Source organism: Orcinus orca, chromosome 15 (assembly GCF_937001465.1).
Source record: "Orcinus orca chromosome 15, mOrcOrc1.1, whole genome shotgun sequence".
NCBI classification, from domain to species: domain Eukaryota; kingdom Metazoa; phylum Chordata; class Mammalia; order Artiodactyla; family Delphinidae; genus Orcinus; species Orcinus orca.
In genome coordinates, this window is record NC_064573.1 from 15325900 (window position 1) to 15341621 (window position 15722).

Here is a 15722-nt window from a genome sequence, read left to right on the forward strand (position 1 = left end):
ATAGATGCGTGTGTATGTATGTACACAAACAGAAAGACTTAAGGAATTGGCTCATGTGATTGTAGAGGCTGTCAAGCCTTAAAACTGCAGGGTAGGCTAGCATCCTGGAGCCCCAGAGAAGAGCTGATGTTGCAGTTTGACTCCAAAGGCAGACTCCTGGCAGAATTCCCCCTTCAGGGTCAGTGTTTTTCTATTAAGGCCTTTGACTGATTGGATGAGGCCCACTCACATTACAGAGGGCAATCTGCTTTATGCAAAGTCTACTGATATAAATGCTAATCTCATCTAAAAAAAATGCCTTCACAGAAACATCTAGAATCACGTTTGCTCACATATCTGGATACTGATACCAAATACTGGGCCTAGCCAAGTTGACACATAAGCCATTATAAGCCATTATAATATGTATCAGTATTAAAAAGAACTATGGGGGGAAATTAAGGGTAGAGGAATAGAGTGCTGGAGGGTGTCTATTTTAGGTGGGATCTTCTGGAAAGACCTCACCGACAAAGGGGTTGTGAGCAGAGACCTGAATGAAGGGAGAGGTGAGCCATGTGGAGATCCTGGGGGAGAAGGATCCACACAAGACCCTGAGGAGGACCTGCTTGGGGTGCTCGAAAAGTAGCAAGGGGTCAATGTGGCTGGAAGTGAATGAGCAAGGCGGGGGGAGGAGTGGTAGGAAACGCCTTGGAGAGGCAGCCGGAGCCCAAGTAGAGCCTTAGGACTTTGCATTCCCTTCTGGGCCCGTGGAGGGTCTTTGAAGGGGCGAGGGCGGAAGCAGGGGAACCCATTGGGAGACTATTGAAGCAAGTTCCTTGTTTTTTGACTGTCTCCCTCTGTGAGAACTTGCTGCTTGTCTGGTGTCTGCTTCCTTTGCTAGACTAGAAACTCAGCGGGCAGGAACTTTCTACTTCTGTCTGCTGTATTCCCAGCATCTGCCCCTGTGCCCAGTATACAGCAACATTTTATAGCATATTTGATAGAATTACACATTTAGCCTTCCCCAAACCCTATTAGGTAGGTACTTTTATTAGCCTTAATATAGAGAGGGGTAAAATAGCTTGCCCAGGGTCACACAGCTAAAGCAGTTGTAACAGAGCTGTATTTCAAAACACATTAATTCACCGTCTGATTAATCCTGTAGGATACATGTAACTCGGCCCCCCAGCCCACGTTCTCCTCCGACATTGGAATCAAACACGACGTCACAGAATGGGCTTCCATGGTGCAGGAGACCAGCATCACCGTTTGCTTCCACCATGCAATTTCCTGATCTATAAAGAATTAACCTTTCTGACCTTCTGATATGAGGTGACTGGCAAATGTACACAGACTATTAACATATATTCTCAAGGTAATGAAGAAAGAATTACAAAACAATTATAGTGACTATTATGTAGTGTTGGATATGGCCCAAAGATAACTGGGAGTCAAGACTCAAAAAGAAATACAATAGATTAAATAACACATTATCTAATAGAAGGAAACATGCTATTTTTCAGGAAAGATTTTTTTTTCTAGAAGGAATATATCAAATGAGTCTTTATCACTGACCTACATACAAAACCATTTCTTTATAAAGCTTCATGGTGAAAGTGAGGGAACCTAAGAAAGCATGTTTCCGTTCAGCTGTCAGAGGGGTTAATTTCATGTTGCAGGTATATGTCTGATGGGTGAACTTAAGGAAAGGGTAGAGCTTAGACTGCCTTGAGGAGTAACCAACCAGATCATAAGATCAGCAGCTTTCATGGGACTTCCCTGGTGGCTCAGTGGTTAAGAATCCGCCTGCCAATGCAGGGGGCACGGGTTCGAGCCCTGGTCCAGGTAGGTCCCACATGCCACGGAGCAACTAAGCCGTGTGCCACAACTACTGAACCTGTGCTCTAGAGCCCACATGCCACAACTACTGAGGCTGCGCTCTAGAGCACGTGCTCTGCAACAAGAGAAGCCACTGCAGTGAGAAGCCCGCGCACCACAACGAAGAGTAGACCCTGTTCACCACAACTAGAGAAAGTCTGCAGGCAGCAACAAAGACCCAACACAGCCAAAAATAAATTTTAAAAAATTAAATAAAAGATCAGCAGCTTTCAAATGTTTTGACATTGACCCACTGGAAAAATACACACTGACCCAACACTTACAATAATTGAAACAAATTTCACAAGGTTTACCCCTACTACATATGATGCACTCATATGTTCCATCATTGCATTTTTTTAAAAATCCTGGTCGCAAGCACTGAATTGATTTCATGACTTACTAACGAGCGGCAGCCCACAGTTTGAAAACCACTTGCTTAGACCACGTGCGTCTCAAACTTTATTGTGCGTATGGATCAGTGGGGGGACTTTACAAAAGTGCAGATTCTGATCCAGTGGTTATGGCGAAGGTGGGGTCTGAGATTTGCATTCTCACAAGTTCCCAGGTGATGTCACCCCTGCAGCTCCGTGAACCACACTGTGAGTGGCAAAGACCCATCTGCAGCACAGGAGTATCTGCTCTGAGCTTTAGATGGGAGCAGGAGAGAATCCGATTAATTTAGGACTCTGACAAAGAGTCAGGAATGCACATATGGCTATTATATCTCAATAATGGAATCCCTTGTGCCTGCTACTGTGTTAAAGAAAACATGGCTTCCCTGGGAAATGGCATCCTGAGATACCGTCAAATAAAACTTACGTCACCATTAACGTTTTATGAGTAATCAAGTTGAAAGCCAGCTGAAGGGGAAAGAAAATGTCTGGAGGGGAGACGGAGACCCTGGTGGGGAAACAGGAGGGTGGCAAACACAAGCTTTGTGCAGGTTGCTGTTATCTGGGAGGCTGGTTCCCAGAGATGGGAGGACAGAAATGAAGTCCGCGCAGCCGGTCGACTCAGCTGAGCTGGATTCGCCTCCTGTTCCCACGCGGTGTGGTGTCTTCACCAGCATTCCCAGGCAAGTCAGGGACTCCAGATTCTCGTCCGTTTCTGGCAAGGTGACAACTTATGTTTTGAATTCTAACTTCTTCAGTCTCTTTTCTGTGGCTTTTTATCCCCTTCTGTCTCTAACCTCACTGCCAACCGCACTGGGAGTGGAAGCTGGGTGGGGAAATGATTAAGCCAGAAGGAAAGTTGTATCTATGGAGTCATGTTTTGTTTTATAAATAGTTTTTATGATATATAAGGATGGCACTGTTTCCAAAGTCAAGTGTTGTTGGTGTATCTATGGAGTCGTGTTTTGTTTTATAAATAGTTTTTATGATATATAAGGATGGAACTGTTTCCAAAGTCAAGCTTCATTGGTTTTGTTTGGTTTTTTAACTGTAACCCATGGGTGTTCTTGGCGCTCTCTGCTTCGTCTGCCCCAGCTCCCCCAGAAACACAGTAATTAACGTGGATCTGCCCTGAGTCAGCTCGGAGACAGCTGTTGACCTTGTTACCCCCAGAATTCTGGAGATAATGCACAGCGTCTTGCTAGTCTGCCATCACGCCATGTAATTGAAAGACCACGTCACGTAGAATACGCCTCCCCTGTACCAACAGGATCATTTATTTACAATTCAGTAAAAGCCTCAGCCCAAACCAGCAAAACCATCTATATGATTGTGGAGAGCCATAGGTGGGTAATTTGCCTTCTGACAAAAATCTGGAGAGGAGAAAGGTGCCACAAATTGAATTAGGTTCCGATTGTTCAGAAAGGAAATAACAGCTGGAAAACATTTCAAACAGAGATCCCTTCGAAGAGCCTTCCAGGGACAGCCGCCAAGTACATTTTTCTTTCCAGGCTTATTCTGTGTGCTGTTGGCTGCTGCGGTCCATGCCACCAGCCAGATTGACACACGCTTTATATATAAATATCCACACCGTGTGCGATGAGAGCCTTTGGATTGACAGGATTTGATTTGTTCCAAATAAGTGCAAGTGGCCCCAGGGAATTGGCTTTCCCAGCTAGAGGGGCATCCTTCTGCCAAGGATCACATCCACGGTCAGCGTAAGAGAGCACCTTCTCTGAGCAAGGCTCTGTTGAGTTACCAACGCTCACTTTGTTGCACCTGCGTCTTCCTCTGCTTGGTTCTCTGATTACTGGACTTGGAGTTCCACTTGGTGGCCTGTCCATGGTCAGACGGGACTGAAGGGCTGCAGCTATGCTCCTTCCCGACACCCACTTTGCAGAGAGGTACATGGGCATCCCTCCCTCGGGCAGTTCAGTCTCACTCTTGTCTTTTACTTGATTCCCAAAGTCTCCAGTGAGACCAGAGAATCTGGTTACTATTCTCAGGGGAGAGTTGCCCTGGGTTGCCTCAGGGCTAAGGGGTGAAGGTGGATCCTGGATGCATGGTGGGGACCTCAGAGGAGTGAAGGACCACCCTCTAGGGGAATGGGGAAGCTGCAACCGACAACCCCATATACCAAGCCTCCCCACTCCCCCCCGCCCCCGTCCCTGCCCCCTGCCATGAGTCTGCCTCGAGTCTGAAATTCTCACCACTAACTTCCCTTCTTAGGGACCGTCCACTCAAGTTACCGCTTTCAAGAGCTGTTTTATCCATAAACCAGCAGGTACATGGAAAAGTTAGTTACCTGACTCTATATTAAGACCCAAACAGAAAACAATTTTGACGGAATTTGTGATATGTAATGAGGAGGGAGAGACAGAACCAATCTCAGAGCTAAACTCCAGTATGGCTGGTTCCAGGGCAAGAGGGAGGATTACAAGAGAATCCAAGACAGCAAGCCATGAGCTTTGTTATCTCAAACGCACCTCTTCCAGCTCAATGAATGTTCTCTCCACTTAGGCATCATTGTGAATTGGGAGGCTTCTGAGTCACTTCCGTTGCTAGCTGGGTGACCCCCGTGTCACAGTAGGGGAACAGGAAGGAGTGAGTTCAGCCTCACTCGCAACAATTCGGATCAGGGCTGTATCCGGGTCAGAGTCGTGCCGGGGGCTTCTCCACCTCCCACTCTTTGCTGTCTTGAAAGACCGGGTCCTTGCTTTCTCCCAGGCACTATTAGTAGGCAGTCATGCCAATCTGTTTCCTACCCTTCATCATAAACTTCTTGAGGACAGGAATTGACCATCTTCATAGCTTCCAGGGAACCTAGAACCGTGTTTGACGCACACACATTAAGAGTTCAGAAAATGTTAGGTAGCAACTAGTTGTTAAGGATACAGTCACGAGTGGCCCCCAGTTACTTCCATGCATTCAACTACTCAACAAATAACGCATCGACTGCGCTCTGTGTGCCATGCACCGTGGTGAGCACTGGATATATAATCGATATCAAGACCAGCTCTGGTCCCCTGTCTTTATGGGGTGGTGTAGTCTAGTGAATGAAATCACCGGCCTGTGTGGATACACACTGAAGCCCCGTCACCTTTTTAATTTTTGTACAAAATTTTCCCAAGGATCTTTACAATTCGAAACTGGATTCTTCATTCTAGACACCACCACCTGCTCTCGCCCATTTTATAGAAGAGCCACCACACTGGCCAACAGGACAAGGCCTGTCACATGCTTTTCCTGCTGCTTCCTCTTCCACACTAAGTGTGTGTTTACAGATGGGTTTAACAAGCTGCAAAGCCTGCTCAGGACGTGGAATTTTCCTTTCGAACCAAGATTGTGCTTTGACCCAAAGCTGAGGTCAAAATGCACTAAGAACCCTCACATTCAAAGTGAGCATCTTCTAACAGGCAGTAGCCGCCTCCCCACAGGGCTGGCAGCTCCTGTGCAGGACGATGCCTCTCCCTCTGCCTCCCACACAGCCCCAACTGTGGGAGAAGAGGGCTGGAGAGAGGGAAGTGTAGACAGACTTGCAGAGAATGCGGTGTTCTTGTTGCCGAGTTAATTCCCTGCCCGTGGGGGCCAAGAGGGGAGTTTCCCATCCCTACTGTCAAGTGAAAGGGAGTTCCAAGAGGCTCACCCCTAACAATGTAGGTGCTTCTAAAATGTACGAGGGCAGCTGTTCTCTGGCTGGACGTGTGTGGAGCTGCAGAGCTCACGGGCCTGCGCTGTTCCTGCCACTCAAGGCCCAGCACAAGCATTCATGGGAGGATGCTCTAGGAGGCTAGCGGTAGGGTTTGCTTTCCTTTTCCATGTACACCTCCAACCACCATGGAGAAGAAGAGAGGGGTGCGTGGCATGGGTGCCTTGAAGAGAGGAGACGTATTTATACATAGAGATGCCTCACCTGCTGGTGGGAGGAGCCTCTCCCACAGAGCTTGAAGGCACCCTGGTTTCTTGTTCCTGGGAAGAAGACGGGGATGCTCCAGCTACCCTCTGCTTGCATGTGAAGGAGCTCAGAGGGGAGAAGACATGTGGGAGCCCAGTAGCAGGGTCCCCTCCCCACTCTGACATGTGACAGTGACCAAAGCCAGCCCTCCCACCTCCTGCCTGGCTCCAAGCCTCCAGGAGCTTGAATTAGTGGAGACAGGGTGTAGAGGAACCTCAGAACCAAATCCCTGCTCCCCTCCGAGATGCCGGGCCCACAGCCCCGGCCTCCACTGGAGTTGGGGAGGAGGGAAGAGCCAAGCTTTAAGTCAAGTTCAAGTTTAAAGTGTTTTAAATGAACAGGGCTTGGTCTTAAACCCTAAAACTGATGAGAAAGTTAGAATTTGGTCAAGATTTCGTGAAAAGAGCCACAACCAAAAAAAAGGCGGGGGGGCGCAGAGGGGATTCAACAAAAGTTAAAAAAACACTTTCTATCCCTAATAAATTTAGACATTTCAACAAACCAGTTACAGATGAGTGCATTTTTTTAATTAGTACTTTCAAGTTCACTTTATAGCTACTTCCTTGGGGTGCTACTTCAGTTATTGTAATTAGGCATGGAGATTACCTGTTTTTATCTTTTAGGTATGCATGGGTCCAATCACCGTCCAAAGTAAGTGCCGGAGAAACTGTAGATCTGAAAAGGTAGACATGTTCCTTCATCTTCGTGAGATGCAGCATCCTATCGCCATTAGCACCGTCCATCAGAACTCTGGGCTCTGTTTGCTGAAGAGAGATGTCTTTGCTATAACCATTCTGGTATTTCACAACTAACGTTGCCCGAGGAATGCATGTGAGGAAATCCAGACATAGGCAGGGATTTCTTTCGAATGCCAGGGGAAGTGAAAACTGGAAGATGTGCGTGGCAAACCCAATGTTGAGGTCATTAGGTTTCAAAACGGGAGGGAGAAACACATGCACGTGTGGATTTGCCTGCAAAGATTCTCAATTCTTGGACCTTGGGCCCATAGTTGAGATTATGCTGTTGGCGTCAGGGATGTCCAAATATCTCCGTAATTATTCTTGACTGAGTTGACTCACTTTGGGGGAAGGTGGATGGCGGGGTGGGAAAGAGAAAAGAATTATTTTCTGGCTAGGTTTATCCAGTTCTCCTTTGTGAATTTGTGGAGGTCAGTCAGTGACACCATTAAAATATTTAATGTATGTTTCATGATTTTTAAAATCTTTTTAAAAAAATTACTTAAAATATTATGATGTCTGTTATATGATAGCTGTAAATAATCCCATGGGGTGGAGAGACTATAGATAAAAGAAGCTTGTCCATGGGTTGATAATTGTGAAAGCTGAGTGGTGGGTACATAGGTGTTCATTATAATATTCCCTCTACTTTTGTATGTTTGAAAATAAAAAATGTCTGTAATAAAACGTCTTTCAAAATTGCATGAAGATTTAATAGCTTAAAAAAAATCATTTGCTGGTTATCCAATGGAAGCATTACCTAGCCTAAGGCAGAGAGCACAGTCCAGTGCCCACCTGAGCTGCAGGTGCCTGTCACTTGAGGAGAAGCTCTGAGCCTCCTTTCCGGAAGAGTCCCCACTTTACAGAATTGGCTCTGTCCTGGAGAAATCAGAGCCCTACACTTGGTGTGAAAAGAAATCCCATCTCTCTGTTTTTTATTCTTTGTTTTTCTTCCTTACATAATGAGCCCAATATCTATGGAAGAAGCGGAGGTGTACACCCTTCACTGCCACTTCTGGGCAATGTTTTTCCTCTAAAAATTTCCAGTGGACTCATCTATTTATTTGGGGATTTGTCACAGTCATTTCTTGACCATCCCCATGGCCAGAGGCAAAAACTCTAGGACTAGGTTTGGTCCCTAATGGAAAGAATTTTTCAAGCCTCAATAAAGCTCAAAAGTGTTTACAGGGAATTTGCCTCAGGCTCCTTTCCACACCACCGGGCCCCACAAATTTGTCCCAGTTTCTCTCCACTACCTTTGGCCCTGGACAAAAGGGACAAGGGTAGAGTGGGACTCTGGGTCTCATGGGAAGAGATTCCAAAGATTTTCCTTTTTTTTCCTGTCTAATTGGTCAATTTAGTAAATTCTAATTCTAAATGAATTGGAAACTTTGATTTTCTGTAAACAAATACAGCACCTGCCATGGTGGACTCTGCTGTTGATGGTTACCCAGCAATTCTTCCTCTTTCTCGTAACAAAATCTGTCTTTCCTTTGGAGAACCCATTGATATGGCTGGGGTATGGCTGACCCCACTTTCACCACAGAGGTGGACACACATATAATCCCTGCTACCAGGCAGTGCCTAGAAGGCAGTAGGGGAATAGTGATTAATTGGATGGATGGATGAGACTTTCGGTTGTTAGTGACTGATTCATTAGTAAATATGTTTCCCAGCAGTTCTCAAACCTTTTTAAATCTCAGCACCATTTTATATTTTTAAATACTACTGAGGACCCCAAAGAGCTACCATTTATGGCAACAAGTTATCTTCTCTGCCATATGGAGAAAGCCCACCTGAGAATGAAGCCAACATAGAGGAATGCAGAGCTGAGAGAGAGAGAGAGAAAAAAAAAAACCCAAACAACATGATTTGAAGACCTGGAAAATGCCCAAAGAAAGACCTACCCCAGCATTATTCAGTTAAGTGAGCCAGTAATTTCCCTTGTCGCCTGAAATACTTTACACTGTATTTCTGTTGGAGGTGTTGGTTGCTGCAGGATGACTTAGGCTGGATAGTCCCGATTCCCTACTGTGCACATCCTCCCAGGTCTGAGTGATCATTAAACAGTGGGTCCATATGGTCGTGACGACAGTTAAGCAGTATCTAGAACCTCTCACATGAGCTAACTGCCATCAGAAATTTGAGAGATTTGTGAGACGTAATATTTATGAGACCTAATGGTCCAGGGAAACGGCTTTAGTAGTGGTTAGTATATACCCCAGCAGCATTTTAAGGATGGACAGCCTCGGGGACAGTGTGATGATGCTAATCTACGTGAAAGTCCAGAAGGCCTCAACATTAAGAGTTGTTTGGGGACTTAAAGCACAAACATGGGAGCTTTTGAGCAGATCTGCCCCAATTTCCTAGAATACACTTGATGGTGTTTGGAACCCATGCCAAACTCATGATCACATCTATGACCCAGCAGAGACTGCTTTGCTTCCATGCTGACAGAAAGAACCATAACAGTGTGCCCTTTTCCAGGGAATCAGAAAATGACTCTTGCAGCCTCAGAGAAGTCTCCAAAGTGAGTTGCGTGGAATAATGTAATGAATTAATGAGCCAATTTTGAACTTCCTCACCACCCCAAAAGACCCACATGATTCCTTTGGTTGGTAAATCTAATAAGAAGTGAGAAAGACAGAGAGGTAAGTCTGTCAGCAGAACTGGCCCAAAAAACTCAGGTAAGAGACTCTGGGATATACCTGGGAAGCCAGAAGCGATATAGGTGTGACGTACAGCCCTTAAAATTGGACCTGTGAGGCAGAGACTACTAATTGTCCTTCACCTTCTCCCTTTGTAATAAAACTCCTGGTTTTTAGCTGGGGCTTGTGACCATCCAAAATCAAGACTGCCTTTCCCAGCCTCCCTGGCAACTAGAGATGTCATGTGACAAGGTACCAGTCAATGAATATAAGCAAACTTTTATGTTTAATTTCCGGAAGGTGTCCTTAGAGGAAGGAGACAGTCTCTTTTCCTCCTTCCTGCTGGCTGGGGTTTAGATGTAATGTTGAGGAGTTAGGCAGCATTTTATACTGTGAATTGGACCATGAAGGAGGGTAAAGCAGGAAGAAAATGGAGCCAGGGTCCCTGATGATCATGGAACCATTACACTAGTCCTTGGCAGCCCACCTCTGGCCTTGTGTGCAAGGGAAACGTGAACTGCCATCTCTTTTAACCACTGGAATTACTGATACTTGTTAGTTTTTCGTAATGTGCAGTCAAACAATCTGATATGATTAAAAAAAAAAAAACCTCAACAGACAAATTCTCTGCCAGTGAAAATTAGCAAAACCTCAAACCCAATTAGAAGACCATCCAAAACTTCCTCAGGTCAGCGATGGACAACAGTCATCCAGCATCTCACCTTTTGCCCCAGGGTTAGTGAGATGGGTTCTGAAAAGGGGACTGGAGCTACCTTACTTTCTCTGGCTGTGGCATTGAGCAGCTTTGAGTGGCTGCTTGCTGTCACACTTGCTTTTCTTCCCATTCAAAAGCTCTAATCTTAGAAGGAAGGTGGTTAAATTCTACAACTTACGTGTTTGCACGCTTGCTCTTTGGGAATCTGCTTTCCCCAGTCCCAGCGTTGGTAAGAGACTCCAATACTTGTCAGCACCTACAGGGGCAACTGAGAGGGACTGCATAGGCACCTAGTAAGAGAAGGAAAGGAGGAAAGGGAGATGTTAGCCCAGTGGCTCTCAAACTTGAGTGGGAATCAGAATCAGCTGGAGGGCTTGTTAAAACAGATTGCTTCGCCCCACACCCAAAGCTTGTGATTCAGTAGGTCTGGGGTAGGACCAGAATATTTGCATTTCTAACAAGTTCCATGAGTCACGTTTTCAGAACCCCTGCTGTCGACTAGAGATAGAAATAATACATGGGTGTCTCCTTTCCATATTAGTCTTCTCTTTGACCAGAGGAAGTGTAACCAGACCAAAATAATTAACGTGTGTCAAGGTACTTTACCCCAAAGCAGAAGTGAAGAAGAGAGAGCTGAATGAAAAGAGAAAGAATCCTTCAGAATGCATCCCATTTTTAAAAGCAGTGAGAGTGGGAGGAAAATGGTCCTTTCGAGGAAGCTCTGCAGAGGCCTGTCCCCAGGGACAAAGGGAGTCCTGGTGAAAGCGAGGCAGTGGGGTTGGGAGGCAAGGTTTGGGGAAAGAAGCTAAGGTTTAGCTATGCTATTGTGAAAGAGGTGGGTGGGAAAGAACAAATCAATTTTTTTTTTAAAGTATAGAGTTATTGTGAAACTATGTCCTGGCAGGAGCAAACACAAATCTACTCTTGAATATATACCACTTGGAAAATTAGCACATGCGTCAAGCCTTTATAAGCACCAAACTACTTAAGTAAAGTTTATTGTTGTAGTCAGATCTGATGTGTGGGTACATATAGTCTTCATTCTGTAGCCCTGCAGTTTGCTGGTGGGATAAAAACTTATTGGAGGGAATCCCAGGGAATGCGGTGGTTAAGAATCCGCCTGCCAATGCAGGGGACACAGGTTCGAGCCCTGGTCCAGGAAGATCCCACATGCGACGGAGCAGCTAAGCCCATGCGCCACAGCTACTGAGCCTGCGCTCTAGAGCCCGCGAGCCACAACTACTGAGCCCACTCATCTACAGCCCGTGCTCCACAACAAGAGAAGCCACCGCAATGAGAAGCCCACACACCGCAACGAAGAGTAGCCCCCGCTCGCCGCAACCACAGAAAGCCCGCGTGAAGCAACAAAGACCCAACGCAGCCAAAATTAATTAATTAATTAATTTTTAAAAAGTTATTGGAGGATGACTTCGAACTTTTAAAAAATGTGTCAGAGCAAAGAGAACTAATTTAGATAGTTCCAAATTTATATCAGCATCTTACCAGTTCAGGCAGGAGGGACAGCACTGCTAAATATTTTCTTTTTCTAAACATAGAATTCCTGCCAGGATTACATTTTGTTTATTTTCATGTCTTTCCTATCTTGTGCCATTTTAGGATGAGGAGTATTTGGGAGATATATTCAAAAATGTTGATTACGTTAAACCAATCATTTGAAATTTTTACTTCTTTCCAAGGGGAAGTCATGTAGAACTTCTGCATTCATCTTCCACCAAAAGGAGCTCCCATTTCCAGGAGTATTTTGGAGTAGATATTCTGACAAAACACTCCTTTTGTGAACCTTAACATGATGGATAAAAATGTTAAAACATGTTTTTAAATGCCTGGTTGACCTGGTGGGAAACTAAGAGAATTATTTGGAGGTCAAAAATGACAGATCCAGGGCTTCCCTGGTGGCGCAGTGGTTGAGAGTCTGCCTGCCGATAAAGGGGATACGGGTTCGTGCCCCGGTCCGGGAAGATCCCACAGGCCGTGGAGCAGCTAGGCCCGTGAGCCATGGCCACTGAGTCTGCGTGTCTGGAGCCTGTGCTCCGTAACGGGAGAGGCCACAACAGTGAGAGGCCCGCGTACCACAAAATAAAAAAATAAAAAAATCTTCTGACAGACAAAAGTCCAGGACCAGATGGCTTCAAGGTGAATTCTATCAAACATTTAGAGAAGAGCTAACACCCATCCTTCTCAAACTCTTCCAAAAAATTGCAGAGGAAGGAACACTCCCAAACTCATTCTATGAGGCCACCATCACCCTGATACCAAAACCAGAAAAAAATACTACAAAAAAATAAAATTACAGACCAATGTCACTAATAAATATAGATGCAAAAATCCTCAACAAAATACTAGCAAACAGAATCCAGCAACACATTAAAAGGATCATACACCATGATCAAGTGGGATTTATCCCAGGGATGCCAGGATTCTTCAATATACACAAGTCAATCAATGTGATACACCATATTAACAAATTGAAGAATAAAAACCATATGATCATCTCAATAGATGCAGAAAAAGCTTTTGACAAAATTCAACACCTATTTATGATAAAAACTCTCCAGAAAGTGGGCATAGAGGGAACCTACCTCAACATAATAAAGGCCATATATGACAAACCCACAGCAAACTTCATTTTCAATGTTGAAAAACTGAAAGCATTTTCTCTAAGATCAGGAACAAGACAAGGATGTCCACTCTCACCACTATTATTCAACATAGTTTTGGAAGTCCTAGCCATGGAAATCAGAGAAGAAAAAGAAATAAAAATTATACAAATTGGAAAAAATGTAAAACTGTCACTGTTTGCAGATGACATGATACTATACATAGAGAATCCTAAAGTTGCCACCAGAAAACTACTAGAGCTAATCAATGAATTTGGTAAAGTTGTAGGATACAAAATTAATGTGCAGAAATCTTTTGCATTCCTATCCACTAATGATGAGAGATCTGAAAGAGAAGTTAAGGAAACACTCCCATTTACCATTGCAACAAAAAGAATAAAATACCTAGGAATAAACCTACCTAGGGAGACAAACGACCTGTATGCAGAAAATTATAAGACACCGATGAAAGAAAGATGATACCAACAGGTGGAGAGATACACCATATTCTTGGAATGGAAGAATCAATATTGTGAAAATGACTATACTACCCAAAGCAATCTACAGATTCAATGCAATCCCTATCAAATTACCAATGGCATTTTTTACAGAACTAGAACAAAAAATCTTAAAATTTGTATGGAGACACAAAAGACCCCAAATAGCCAAAGCAGTCCTGAGGGAAAAAAACGGAGCTGGAGGAATCAGACTCCCTGACTTCAGACGATACCTCAAAGCTACAGTAATCAAGACAATATGGTACTGGCACAAAAACAGAAACATAGATCAGTGGAACAAGATAGAAAGCCCAGAGGTAAACCCACGCACCTATGGTCAACTAATCTATGACAAAGGAGGCAAGGATATAGAATGGAGGAAAGACAGTCTCTTCAATAAGTGGTGCTGGGAAAACTGGACAGCTACATGTAAAAGAATGAAATTAGAACACTCCCTAACACCATACACAAAACACAAAAATAAACTCAAAATGGATTAGAGACCTAAATGTAAGACCAGACACCATAAAACTCTTAGAGGAAAACATAGGAAGAACACTCTTTGACATACATCACAGCAAGATCTTTTTTGATCCACCTCCTAGAGTAATGGAAATAAAAACAAAAATAAACAAATGGAACCTAATGAAACTTCAAAGCTTTTGCACAACAAAGGAAACCATAAACAAGATGAAAAGACAACCCTCAGAATGGGAGAAAATATTTGCAAATGAAGCAACTGACAAAAGATTAATCTCCAAAATATATAAACAGCTCATATAGCTCAATATTAAAGAAACAAACAACCCAATCAAAAATGGACAGAAGACCTAAATAGACATTTCTCCAAAGAAGACATACAGATGGCCAAGAGGCACATGAAAAGCTGCTCAACATCACTAATCATTAGAGAAATGCAAATCAAAACTACAATGAGGTATCACCTCACACCAGTTAGAATGGGCTTCATCAGAAAATCTACAAACAACAAACGCTGGAGAGGGTGTGGAGAAAAGGGAATCCTCTTGCACTGTTGGTGGGAATGTAAACTGATACAGCCACTATGGAGAACAGTATGGAGGTTCCTTAAAAAACTAAAAATAGAATTACCATATGATCCAGCAATCCCACTACTGGGCATATACCCCGAGAAAACCACAATTCAAAAAGACACATGCACCCAATGTTCATTGCAGCACTATTTACAATAGCCAGGTCATGGAAGCACCTAAATGCCCATTGACAGATGAATGGATAAAGAAGATGTGGTGCATATATACAATGGAATATTACTCAGCCATAAAAAGGAACGAAATTGGGTCATTTGTTGAGACGTGGATGGGTCTAGAGACTGTCATACAGAGTGAAGTAAGTCAGAAAGAGAAAAACAAATACCGTATATTAACGCACATATGTGGAACCTAGAAACATGGTACAGATGAACCGGTTTGCAGGGCAGAAGTTGAGACACAGATGTAGAGAACAAACATATGGACACCAAGGGGGGAAAGTGGTGGGGGAGGGGTGGTGGTGGGATGAACTGGGTGATTGGGATTGACATGTATACACTGATGTGCATAAAACTGATGACTAATAAGAACCTGCTGTGTAAAAAAAAAGAAAGAAAAAACTTAAAAATAAAAAAAAGACAAATCAAAGAAAAAAGCAAGAAATGTAAAAGTGAAACTTTAAATCCTATTTCATCACAAAGGCCCCTTTATCATTTCCCATCCATGAGCTCTGTAAATGGTTTAAAACAGTGGTTCTCAAGTGTCACCTGAGGATCCCTGGAGTCCCAAGACCTAACCGTTCAAAGGGGTCCAAGAGGCCAAAACTATTTTCACAGTAACAGTAAACGTTATTTCCATTCTCATTCTGTTTTAAGTGTACAGTGGAGTTTTCCAGAGACAAGATATGTGATAACATCATAGCTCTAATGGCTAATAGAATGTATGATTGTGTGTGCTTGTATTTTAAATTTTTCAATTTTATTTTCCAATACAGTAAACATCAGTAGATACAATCTACTTAAACAAAAGTTCCTTGGAATTCTCAATAGTTTTTAAAAGTGTAAAAGGATCCTATATCTGGATCATAAAAAAATAACTAATAAATAAATAGATAAATAAAAGGATCTTAAAGCCAAAAAACAGAAAAAGGTCTCGACAGATGCACACTATTTACTTCTGGGAAGTGTACTTGGAAAGTGTGGAGGGGAGTCATATGACTTTACCTGTAATTGTTTTCATTTGTATATGGATAACATATACATGAAATAATGTGAAATTTATCTTTTTAAT